Raw genomic sequence first — 14566 nt, 5'->3', positions numbered from 1 at the left:
TCCAGCTTATCGTCCTACAGGGATGTCCTACGTGTACTAAGGCTGTCATACCATAAAAACGTTTATAAAACAGCTCACATTCTAATATATCTGCATTCATAAATTTATTAATTTCATTTAGACTAAACGACGCCATGTTTGTTATGTGCCTCTGCCGTCAACCTATCAAAAAAGAAGAGGTGGAAGAGAGCCAGAATATCTTCCCAATGCAAAAATAAGACAGAAATGGACTTCTTCTGGCTCACTTCCGAAGAACAAAAAAAAAAAAAAAACTCGCCCCATTGATATGTTTTAAAAACGCCTTGCCCCTACCCTTTTTTCCAAAAAAATGGCATTATTAAATATATAAACATATATATAATCATCAAAATTAAAATGCTATTGTATTTTTATAAGACCTACTTTATTACATGACCTGGGACTAATGACATCTATCTATAAGTCCTAGCATACATTAACTATTATAATATGACTTTGTTTCTTGTTTTAATAACCACATATGATGCTATGCATGAGTCACCATTTATCAGGACATGAATTTGGTTTACATAGAGAGGATGAGGGACGGCATCAGAAAAATCAATGAAGAATAAAAAACTTAATTCAAATAGTTTTTTTTTTTTTTTTTTTTGGGGGGGGGGTCAAGATTGCTGCAAGTTTTGTTTAATTAACATCGATTTTATATATATCCTTATTGGTAAATCTATTTTTCCCAAATTAAGTTAAGAATAGGGGGGGGGGGGGTGTAGGGGTCAGTGAAAAAAACTATATGAATTAAGTTTTTTTTATCCTACATTGAACTTTTGATGTCGTCCCTTATGTGCAAAAAAAATAGATAAGGGGCGGGACCAAACCTATAGATAACATAATACAGAAATGATGAAATATACACAATACGCTGATTGACTTTTGGTTGCCTTATGTCCAGTGGCAAATATGTCACGCATGTTTAGGACAAATATAATAGAGATCAAAGGATAAAGAATAGAGTGAAATGGTAAAAACTAAAAGATATAGAATTATAGAAACGATCTTTGATCTGAAACCCCTACCCTCACACACACACGATAACCATTACTGCCAATACTCGCATATATACATCTCTATACAAATATCTAAATTTGAACCTACTCCCCCCCTCCCCCCCCCCCCCCCCTCTAGACACCGAGGTTTTAGCTAAACGTACAATCATATAATTTGTTGGATACCTAGTTATATTATATTATATAATGTGTCACAAAATAAACTTGTATACCCCCCTTCCCAATGCAGTACTGAAAAGTAAATCATTTAAAAGTCCTGAAGATAAAATATGTTTTGAAATATGCCCTGTATACTTATTTATGCAAAGACATAAAGTAATTATTGAACTAATGTGGGACTTGAAAAAAAAACCCTATTTAAGGGATTTGGAGACGAGAACAGTAAAAAAATGCTCAGCAACGAATCCTAAATGTAAAATGATTTGCAGCATAAGACATGAGAGTACATATTATAGATAGTATTAAATATGAAGTTCACGCCTCATATAGTGAAGTCCTATGTCATAGGACTATTGTTGTAACATGGGTTAGTAACTGGTTCCAATTTATCCTGAATTGTCTTTATTAAAGAATTAGTTCCGGAGTATAACAGCTTATGTCTCTACTTGCGGGTTTCTGGTTCTGCTGTCGTAATTAGGTGATTTTTTTTCTACATGTAGTAAAAAAGAGGGGCTTAGTCCAAATAATTGTAACGTCCTGGATGCTTTTTATTCTATTTTCATGTGTGCCTTCCTGCAACGTCTCTGAGGATCAAGAAAAGTAAAAAATGATATAGCACTAAAGAACGTCATGATTACATGTATCTGGACTTAGAAGGGGAGGGGGGCTAGCTATGTATTTTTTTTTATTTCAATGTGTAGACTGTAGGAGAGTTTCTTCAGAAAAGGTTTTCATTGGAGGTGTTTTTGCCATGCACGCAGGCATCTGTAACTATCCATGAACAAGTTGTGTGTCAAATTAATTATTATTACTTGTCACTCGCATTTTTTGCTCCTCCTGGCCATTATTGGCATTAACAGCCACTGCACGAACTCGCACGAACGCCAAATTTAGTAAGAGGGGCGATATTCTGACGCGTTTTTAATTCTTGGTCACTCAAGTTTAGAAAGAAAGTGGAGAAATCCAAACAATTACCGACCAATCACAAACGTTGTTGCAAATTTGACCTTATGACGTCAAAGAATTTCCCATAGTGCAATTATTGCATATAAATAAAAAAACTACTATACCAATTGAATAAAAAATATTGCATTTGAATGAAAAATTATACCATTTGAATGAAAAATTATACCATCTGAATAAAAAATATTGCATTTAAATGAAAAAATATACAATTCAAATAAAAAATATTGCATTAAAATGAAGAAATATACCAATTAAATAAGAAATATTGCATTTAAATGAAAAAAAATCAAATTTTTGCAACCAATACCATGCCATAAGAGAGATGTTACATATCATTTATATTCTAAAAATCTACACATTTTCCATTAAAAGTTACCAAGATTTTCACATAGTTTTATTTCATTTGGTAGTTTATTCCAAAGTATTGAGAAGCTATATGTGAATGTTTTTTCATCGAATTTGTATAAGGCCTCACTACAGCTAGATTATTGTTTGCAGAAGATCTCAAATTTCTGCTGTGTAGGTTTATAATTGGACAAAATATCTCTTTAAAGTAACGAGGTGCTTTGTTATTGAGAATCTTATGAACAAGAATCAATTTATGATAAGAAATCCTAGATTTGAAATTTAACCATTCTAGCTCTTTAAATAAATTTACAGTAGGTTTAAGTATTGGTGCATCCAGTATGATTCAAGCAATCTTTGAATTCCATCTGCATCACAATTTACCTATATTAAGCAACAAAAATCAAATATAGGCAGAATATAAGCGTTATAAAAAAATCTATATTTTTCCAAATTCTGATAATAGTACAATACGATAACTTATGCTTTTACATACATGATCAATTAGAAATTTCCAGTCTAAATTTTTGTCAATATATATACTAGTACCTAGAAGCTTTTGTGTTTCAGCTGATGTAATTGGGATATCTTGTAATGATAAACTAAGTTTATGACCTACCAAAGCTCGTTTTTGATTCGTTCCAAGCAGCATAGAAGTTGTTTTTAAAGGATATGTTATCACTTTGCTGTTTAAACACCAATTATGTATAGTGTTGGCATCATGGTTTAGTTTTCTCTCTATTTCTTCCTTATCTATACCATGGGCAAGAAGAGTTGTATCATCATCATACATGTCAATGACTGAATTTGATGCCTCTTAAGTCTAAAGTCATATCATTTATGAATAAAACGAACAGAAGGGGACCTAAAATGGATCCCTGAGGAACCCCATATTTAATATAATTATAATCTGAATCTATAAGCACGCTTTTTGTGGTCTATTAGAGAGATACGACTTGAACCATTTCACTGAATGATCCGAGACTTTGTAAAAATGTAATTTATAGCAAAGAACGAGAAGATTAAGATGATCAAATGCTTTTTTCAGATATAAAAAGACTGTTTCTACAACATTGTCGTCGTCCATATATTTAACCATATATCTATCAACTTGGTAAGGGCTGTTTGGCGTATGTGATTTGATCAAAATCCAGATTGTGCCTCATGTAATACATGTAGTTTATATTTTGTCAGATAAAGATAAAAATGTTTTGCAACATGCAATAACCAAAAGGTGGAACACAAATAACTTATTTATATTACCTGAGTACTGAGGGGGAGATCTTTTTTGAAAACCAACAAAATCAAAAACAAATGTGTTTTCGTTTTTGATATCATAATACAGAAAAAAATTGCGACATTTTGAATTTAAGTTTTCTGTCAATTCTGAAGAAGTTGTCAATGTCTTATCTAGTTTCGTTGCCATCGAAAGAAAAATTTGTCAGCAAAGTTTGGTTTTTTTCATTTGATAAAATTTTATTTATATAATCGATATATATTTACAATGAAAAGTGAAAGGGACAAACCCCGCATTTACTCAAATTAAATTTTGTTCATATCCATTATTTGTTTATAGAATAGTAAAATATATTATCAGTAATTCTGTTCAAATATAACATGTGTTCCTGACACACACCAGAATTGAAAATCTAGAGTTACCTCTCTTATTATCACAATACAATGAGCATCGGCATGTGGTTAAAGTTTCTATTTCCTCTCAAAAGCAATATTTTCCTTTGGGATCCATTACCTTGAAAAATAGGATTTCTAATTTCTCAAAAAGATGGAAGCTGTTTTTCCTGGTATAATGAAAAGCGCATATTACGTGTACTTTTGTAATGTATATTTAAAAAAGCCTTATGGAATGAACACGACTTCAGCATCTACTTGTTTAGCTTTGTATGTTGATAGTCTTGCCTCACATGACATACAGTATACCAATAGAAAGGTTGATGATATGTATTCTTATTTAGTAAAGAGTCAATTTAATATTATATTAACTACTACTAGAGGGTGTATGAGAATCTCGCACGGTCGCAGAGTTTGTTAACGCCGGGATGAAGTGTCAAGATATGGTGATTTTCAAATTATTTTATTTCCACAAATAATAAGGAATAATATTGTTAAATTTTAGTAATAAAGGAATAATAAATTCAAAGTATTCAACTAAACATATTAAAACGAAATTGGTTGAATCGTGTATATTTTATTACACGAACGATTGCTACTGATAAGAACACTATTGGATCAGTTATCAGATCAATACTAATAGAATCAAAGGTAAATGGAATCCTATAATCTTTACGAAATAGGTATAAGATTTTGGTATGGTGGAATTCTAAGATTATAAAGATTGACGACTAAAGCACAGAAGCCAATGGTACCCCCATATTCAGAACGATAAAACAGATTGTTCTATAGATGAATTACACATTTACTCCGCAAGTTGACACTTAAAGTCGGAGTTATTCAGACTATCTTATGAGGAAAATAAAGCGATGTGGTTTGATTGCCAACGAGACAACTTATTTCACTAGAGACTTATTGACGTGAATTAAAGCAACTAAAGGTCATCGTACAATCTTCAACAATGAGCAAAAGCCATAACGTACTTTAAGCTTTAAAAAAACCCGACAAAAATATGTATCTACTCTCATCCCTCCTTAAAAAAAAACCACCAAAACACCCCCAAAACGGTTATGTAACGACACTTCATTTCCTACTAAAAATTTGTTTACACTTGTAAGCACGTGAAAAGATGGCAAAAAGAACATTTTTTTTTTATCGGAATAATTAATCTTGAAGGTTTAAAACATTAAAACATTGAAAATACAGACAATATTCATGCCTTTACTACAATGTTGATAAACTAAATTCATAATGGAATGGTCATTGAATAGTTGCATGAGTGAGTAGGTGAGTAGTCCGTTTGTTTGATTGTTCTTTCGTTCGTCAGTTCATGCATTTTTCGTTCGTTATGTATCGGTAACTGCTCCTAAACCAATTGACAGAATTTTATGAAGCTTCCTTTCATCTTACACATGTACTCGTACACCTCATTTTTTATTTATTCATATCATAGTTTAAGCCATTTTGCACCTCTTAAATTGTTTTTGATCCCAAGTAAGTTTGGGATCTCACTTACCATGGACTGTGCCGTTGTTTTATTTTTTTTTCTGCAACTCCTTCTTAACCCCTTTTTTAAACATACAATCTTAACCATATATTATAACTATTTTGTTTTTTAATCAATATAATTGTTGGGTTCGATTACTAAAAAAAAATGGTCTTTGCTATTGCTTGCTTCATGTTATGGGAGAGGGAGAGGGGGAGGATGAAGGTGCCCATTTTGTTTCAGCAGCTCGTACTAGACTTCGTATTGCAATTTTATGTAACTTGCTCACTACCTTGGCGAGAGGTATATATATATATATATTAAGCTTATGTGCAGTACCTCTAGTTTGTATTTTTACTTTTTTTTAATGATTCTGTCCTCTCAATTTTCCAGAGATAATTTTACCAAACCTTATGAAACTGCAGAAATGTGCAAACTCTGCTAGGAATTTCCACAAGAGTGACTGGGAATAGAAATATGGTCATTTTGGTTTCTTACATATGGAATAAAAGTGCGTGCTACCTAAAAAAAAAGTATTCTTTTTAAAAAAATATTGAAACACCCGTACACTAGGCTTTAACATAAAACTTCCTTCTTTGTGTCGGATTTTTCATTAACATGTTGTCATTCGAATAATGTTGTCATTCGAATAAGGTTGTTATTGAGTAATTCAACTAGTAGTAAAACAATTACTAAAATAATTTTTATTTACTTACATGTATAAAATTCAGCTGCAACATCTGTTAGTTTCTACCATAATACATGTGCAATAACCATACTTAGAAAAACCATGGCATATACTACAGTGGTAACCACTGCAATGTCCTTGCTAGACGGCTCTAAAGCGAACAAGAAATATATACTTATTCAGCTAGACCTGTATAGACCTTTTGAGATCGAATACATGGTCGATGCCATTATTGTATTCTGATTGTGCTAGAAAACTGCCTTTAGGGTTTTATTGTAATTTATCGTTAATTAGAAGAGTAATTGATGTTGATAATTCCATGTTACAGAGTATTGTATATGTGATACCGCATAATCTACATAGACCTCATGAATGGCGACAGATAATTTATACTTATTGACTGGGTATGAGTGGAATAGTAAGTTTATTGTCCCCGAGGTGCAACTATTGCCCTGAGGCGTAGCAGAGGGCAATAGTTGTATCCGAGGGGACAATTAACTTACTATTTCACAAATATCCAGTCAGTAAGTGTTTTATTATACCGAAAGAGACAACAGACAATAAATGTCGGGGCTAAATCAACTATCGTAATATAAAAAAACAGAAACACAACCATACTGTTTAACGTTTACTTGATATATGTATTGAATGCTAAGGCTATGTCCTGTACAGACGTCAACCCTATATACAATAGTTAAAACGTGACGTCGCAAATTCCACGGTATTCTCAACATCCTCCAATCCCGTAGCTGCATTTGAAATTCCGCGAAAATTAATGACGCTTGCGGTCAAATAGTTTCATCGAGGTCCAATAGTTTGAAACTATTGACCGGTCAAATAGTTCAACGCTTGCAATTTGAAAAATAGTCAAAATATTGTGTACTTATCTTATAAAGAAAATGATAACTGAGGTATAATAAACATTATTATCTTACCTCCTATACATTTCTAGGAATATGATTGGTTAAAACCGACCGCGTGGAGACCGTGTATATTTCATATGGGGTAAGCGCGGTTTATTTTAATACACGGTTAGTGTGGTCTTACGTCCCTTTATAAAAACAACACGGCGTTGAGGAATAATCAGAAATGTTTCGCTCAGACAACAGATGAAGAAATTGATGATGAACGATTGAAATAAATGCAGAAAACACATTAAAAGCTAACAAGTTGTTATTGTTGGCATTTGTTTTTGTATAGACCAATGGAAGTAGTTTCTTTAGTATATTGAAAACTTGATCACTTTGATAGGCCACAATCTAAATGCCACATGTAAAGATAGTCGGTAAGATAAATTCAAACCGGGTATCCCATCCAAATTTTGATCGTGATGTTGTTTATAGAGCCCGTTAATTTAGATACAACCCGTGCAAACTAATCGATCCTTGAATAAACTTACCCTTAACAATTGTCAAAAGAACACCGTAATATGATCTTTGAATATTGGTTTTAACGATAATAACATTGCTTTTACTATTATCAAATCAAAACAATTGTCAAAAGAACACCGTAATATGATCTTTGAATATTGGTTTTAACGATAATAACATTGCTTTTACTATTATCAAATCAAAACATAACTAAATTTGTAATTCTATTCAAATATGAATACTTATTATTTTATAGTGTGTCTTTCTATGTTGTGATGTTACACTATTGTTTCAGGTTCGGTTGAAGGTTGGCACCTATTAAAGCGTTTAAACCCGCTGCATTTGTTTGCACCTGTCCTAAGTCAGGAACCTGATGTTCAGTGGTTGTCGTTTGTTGAAGTGTCCTCAGTCAGGAACCTGATGTTCAGTGGTTGTCGTTTGTTGATGTGGTTCATAAGTGTTTCTCGTTTCACGTTTTTTATATAGATTAGACCGTTGTATTTCCTGTTTGAATGGTTTTACACTAGTCATTTTTTGGGCCCTTTATAGCTTGCTGTTCGGTGTGAGCCAAGGCTCCGTGTTGAAGGCCGTACTTTGACCTATATAATGGTTTACTTTTACAAATTGTGACTTGGATAGGAGTTGTCTCATTGGCACTTATACCACATCTTCTTATATCTATCTACTAACTGTCCTACATTCTTGTTGATACTTTTAATTTCGTATAGCGAAAGGTCAGGTTTTCCTCAGACTTTTTATGACGTCTTCACCTTAAATCTATATATTCTGGGAAACATGATTGATGCATTAGACGTAATTGCACCCCCCCCCCCCCCCCAACCCCCTACCCCCGCGTAGACTATTTGGTTTGATCATGTGTCGTCATATTTTCTTTACCATGTTATATGGTTAGTTTCATTTAAACATTTTTCAGGATTTATTGAACTTATATTTATTTATTGCATTTTAGTATTTTTACAATGACACCATCTGAATTTAACTCATTCATATGTAGTTGAGCATATTGTCCCGAAATTTTGATTCGACCTTTTAAATGGCGTTGTGGTACTTTTACTTTTTATTATTTTGACAATACCACCTTGTGAACCACTTTTGTGAACATTTAACAATTAAAAATTCTCATACTTGGTACTATTGTTTTGTCATAATTTTGAGTAACCTATTTAACTGCCAATTTGAAAAGACAATGTTTACGGTGAGTTGTGAGTATTATAATAATAGCAACTTGTGAATGCAACTTCTCTGACACCGTTTACAAAAACCAGTCATATTTGTTGGTTTTGTTTCCCTCATGATTTATTGTATATATTATACTGTCCATTTTAATGAGAATTATGGGACTTTTCCCTTTTTTGGGGTTTATTGTAATGTTTCAGGGTTAGGCAATTTCACATGACCGATGGATTAGAATTTGGTAATGTCTCAGGGTTAGATAAGAGTCTATTACTAATCCGCTATTGCGTGATGTGTGATCACTTGATATAACTTATTAACGTATTTTATAAGAGTAACACGACGGGTGTCACACGTGGAGCAGGATCTGATTACCCTTCCGGAGCACCTGAGTTCACCTCTAGTTTTTGGAGGGGATCGTGTTGCTTAGTCTTTAGTTTGTCTATGTTGTGTTTTGTGTACTATAATTGTTTGTCTGTCAGTCTTTTTCTTTTTTAGCCATGGCGTTGTCAGTTTTTTTTTCGACTTATGAGTTTGAATGTCCCTCTTGTATCTTTCGCCTCTTTTTGAAATGTTGTCGGCTTATAAATGCAACTTCTCTGAAACCATTTGACAGAAATTTATCATACTTAATAGGATTGTTTTCAATCATGTGTGGTTGACCAAATTGTACAATCATTTTGATTAATAACAATAAGAAGATGTAGTATGATTGCAAATGAGACAACTCTCCACTACAGTTCAAATGACGTAGAAGGTTAGTCTATTTATAGGGCAGTTATGGGTCTTAATATTTATATTTATATCCTTATTCTATCAAGTAGAGTTTACTCATCTTCTTTTCTCAATAAAGTGACATTATAATGGCCATAAGTACCTGATTTTGTTGACCTTCAGATTTTCAAACAAAGAAAGTACCGTTAGGTTTATATCTTAGAAAAACACTTTTTTTATTTTGTCTTGTTTGACATTTGTCTTAGATTATAAAAGAAAAAATAATAGATTATAGATAGTTCAATCTTACCATTTACAGCTGAAATACAGCAATTTCTCAGATCAATCCGATCTGTGTAAAGTATTTCATTGACGGAGTCTTCATATACACATGTATAAACAAGTTTGTCATCCAAAGAAAAGTTTTTAATTTCAAATAGTATGGTGTTCGCTGATAATATCGTCAGATTGTACTTTTCAAGGCTGTAATTATCAATTATGGCTTCGTCTGAAAACAAATGTTCAACCGAACTACCGTTTAATTTCGCAATCAACCAGTATCCGCGCCCAATATTAACACTACATTTCGTTATCACAGATTTGCCAATCACAGGGTCCTTTTCTAGTTTGAAGCTGACTGAAATTTAATGTATCTTTTTAATGTTTCAGATTGTCTATGCTTACATGTAAAACTGTAGTATATGTGAGATCACCCCCCAGTTTTTGGTCGGGTTCGTATTGCTTAGTCTTTAGTTTTCTATGTTGTGTCTTGTGTACTATTATTTGTCTGTTTGTCTTTTTATTTTTTAGCCATGGCGTTGTCGGTTTGTTTTCGATCTGTGAGTTTGACTGTCCCTCTGCTATCTTTCGCTCCTCTTCTTACGTCTAGTATCTCATGAAATCATGATCGAATGAGAAATGGTAATACATAGAGTTTCGTGTAAATAAACACTGACTGGAAACTAAATATTCTATTTCAAAAGTAAAATTAAATAAGTATAACGGCACATTATGTGAAATATTCTTTCTAAGAAGTTAATTTAATATGATGATAACGCTGTGTAAAATATCTACAAAGTGCTCGGAAGATGTCAACAGACGAAACCATTTACAGTTACCATGTTTGTTCGACCAATGACAAAATATGACCTGATCATAGATAACAGGCTTATAATTTTGTTCACCAGACGCAGGTTTCGTCTGCAATCGACTCATCAGTGACGCTCGAACAAAAAAGGCAATATAAATATGATAAAGGAGTACGAAGTTGAAGAGCATAAGTATATGAAAAAAGGTAAGAAGATTCTAACAGAACTAACTAGGCATAATTGTATGTAAATGAATTTCTAGACATGACAATCAAATCACCGAAAAAGACATTTTAATTCTATTAAAACAATACACAGTAACGTAAGATTGAGCACAAAAAACGAGAGAAACACCAGTGGAGACTACAGCACAAGTACGTATTCGAGTAATGATAGTCGGTTATTATCCTACAAAAACATTCATTTCTTGGGGTCGTGAACAATCTTACTTTGTGAAAAACCAAAATGATTCCTACAACAAATACTTCAAAGACGAAAATATCAAAATATCATCGACAACATATTTGTTTAGTTTTGTCGATTGAAATTAGAACAAACTTTTACAGACGGACATGCAATTGTAGGAATATGAAGTAGAATTCATGCAAAACCTCCTCAAAAACTAAAATAAACAAAGTATCAACAATTTATCTAGTTTCACTTTAAGATATATTAGAATTTAATGCGACTGTCATACAAGTGAGAGGTTTAGCTAGCTTTAAAACCAGGTTTAATCCACCATTTTCTCCATAAGAAAATGCCTGTACCAAGTCAGGAATATGACAGTTTAACTTATCCATTCGTTTGATGTGTTTGGTTTTTTTTTATTTTGCCATTTGATTAGGGACTTTCCTTTTTGAATTTTCCTCGGAGTTCAGTATTTTTGTGATTTTACTCTTGATTATTCAATGTCATTCAATAGCCCATACACCAATGAGTGCTTGTATCTCCAAAATATTACCACAGTCAACTTCAAATGAACGATAATACCAAAACTAGAAACTGTGTTTAATATCTTAATATTTTTCTCGATATCGACACATATGTATTACTCCAAACTAAGATATAGAACAAACGTGACGAATTCAGTTTTTCGATTGTCAATTTTCCTTTTCTATTTTTTTCTAATTATGTCTATTCCCAAGTGTGAATTTTGACTAAGTGTATTTGTATGGTGGCTGAAGCATCGATTTCTCTCTGTTTGAAGGTCGTGCTATTTTCTTTGGTAAATACATATCTGAATGAAGTACTGATATGCTCTTTTAAATTAGTGGTTATAAGGTAAATAAATCCCTGAACATTTGACATTTTATATACTGAAAATCATAAAGTACATAATGTTCTATCTGCTTGACAATAGATCCATTCGCGTCATAAACTTAATACAAACATATATATTAATTTGCCAGAATTGAACATCATTTATGTTTTGTGCTTGCTATTAACGGAATTCGATTAAAAATAGATTTATTTGGCTAAACATTACGATGTGCATCTATTGATAGGTATTATAGCTATTTTTGTCAGAAAATGTAATATCCTTCCGGGTTCTTAATTAAAAAATATATAAATTTTTCCATGTTCGTATATATCTTGTTGGGTGTCCCGAAATAAGTATTTGGTTCTTCGAAATTGTTCGGGTTTGAAACGATCATTGAGGTATCAAATATACTTTGGTGTTCACTATTTATTTGTCAAGGAAATAACAAAAGGTTGATCGAAAATTTCTTTCATCAAGAAAGAGTTATTCCTGAGATGACAACTTTCATTGTAATCCGTCGACATTTTTAACCTGAGATCTATCCCAAAAACACTTGATTGTAAGCATTATCGAGTAACATAGTTTTGTAAGTTGTTCCGTATAAAACACAGCTGATAACAAAAACATTTCAAAATACATTAAATGGTATGTTAATTTTAGTTAATTACCAGTAGTAATATCCTGTAGGCTTCGTCTATTCCTGGAAACTGAAATTATATAAGAGCAAACGATTTATTATTAAAGAATAAGAGCATAGATTTGATTAACAATTAGAATACAGCTAAAGGATAAAACTGAAATTCACGTAAAAAACATGTTAAATTAATATTGAACTTTATATAGGGTGTTCTTCAGACCTCTTACACTTTAAAGTGGTTACTTAAATTCCAGCAAATCACTTAAGCTATAAGACCATTAGAGTGTTATTCAATATAGCATTTGAATATTAAAAAATGCAAAGAAAAACTTACAATAAAAAATAAACTGTAACCTAAATATGTGCAAAATTTAAATGAATTCAGAGTGCGATGACTGAGGGCACATATTTCCCTTGGATTTAATCTCCCCACTGTACACACAGCTATATTGATAGCATTCGATAAACGAAATCGTGTGACCCATAACAATACGTTAGTTGTTAGTTTGAGAAATGGTCACAAATATTTTAAGGCTGAGGTTTGAGGTCAACTTTAGCAATCTGTGAATATTTTTAAGGATGTCAATTTTGGTAAATTTTCCATTTCCAAACGTTTTCTAACGACACCAATGTTTGTTTTTATACTTGAAACTCCATCATAGATTTTGGTCTCAAACACGTAACTGTACAAATGCAGTATTCAATCCATAAATTGATATCACCTTGACCTTACACATTATCCAGCATCGTAATTTCCGTCAACCGCCACAGGACGTGTATTAATTTTACCACATAGTTTAATTGCCTGCCGTGGACAAATGGTTGTACATTAAAGGTTTTGCTCAAAGCAAGCACATCATTTTGAGCACAAGTATTTACCTTCTAAGTATAGACAAGGTCTTATAGAAAGACAGAAGACATTTGACCAATGCCAAATATTGCTGATGTGTAGTCATATTCTAAAATTGCATGTACGGCTGTCGTGATCTCTGTCAAAGACATCAACAACACTGAACGCATTTGAAAACACCTGACATAGGACGACATCTATTCCAAGGTCACCAAATGTTTTTAAAATTTTAGCATCCATTCTCTAAGAAAGAACCACTCAATACCTATCAAAACGGGAAAGCGATTTATCGAACTTTGAGATAGAGCAACAATACGATGCTTCGTTCTCGAGTAGATGGCAAATATCCGTTTTATATGATTTTCACATTGTTGAATGAAAAAGGGTCCTAGGAATTGGCTAATCGGAATTGACAAAACATTTTCCACAGTGATGTCATTGCCTCCATCGCCGCTGACACCAATGCTCGACGAAACAGGAATTCAGGATAGATATGACGATTTTAATTTTCACGAGTTCCACAATTTAGTTTTTATGCTTCCTCAGGCCCTCAAATATTTTCAATTGAGACCAAGAGATAGAGAAAAAAATTCGAGTCTTGCATTTAAATTTAGAGTTTGCGACCATACTAAATGTTTTGTTGCGGCAAAATATACAAGAGCTCCAGTTGAAATCTGACTTCTTGAAAGTGTACAAATAGCCGAAAATTATAGACAACTATATAATGATTATCTTTACTAAATAGGTATATACAAATAACAAAACACCATCGTTACTATAAGTGTTATTTTGAATTTAACGATTGTTCGATTTGTCAGGGTTAGAGTAGAGAATGTGGCTTGCTGAGAAGACAATTTCCTTATGTTGACGTTTACACAATTTCGTCCGGTTTAAGTTTCAAGCGATTCCTCCAGGGTTCTTATCTTAGTTTGTGTCTTGAAATTGTATTTTGATCACCGATACATTACTCGAAAATTAAAAAAAAAAAGTTTTTCAAACCTTTGTCCAACAGACACTGCAATAATTGTACTGCAACTGTTTTAAATGTTTCGATAGTCTTTTTTAATGCTGTCTTGGTACTTATAACGCTCAAAAGAGATTCAGTACTGAAATTTAAAAACTGCCTCGGTCCTAGT

This window comes from Mytilus californianus, unplaced genomic scaffold, assembly GCF_021869535.1.
Source record: "Mytilus californianus isolate M0D057914Y unplaced genomic scaffold, xbMytCali1.0.p SCAF_10, whole genome shotgun sequence".
Classification (NCBI taxonomy): domain Eukaryota; kingdom Metazoa; phylum Mollusca; class Bivalvia; order Mytilida; family Mytilidae; genus Mytilus; species Mytilus californianus.
This window is presented reverse-complemented; position numbering follows the sequence as displayed.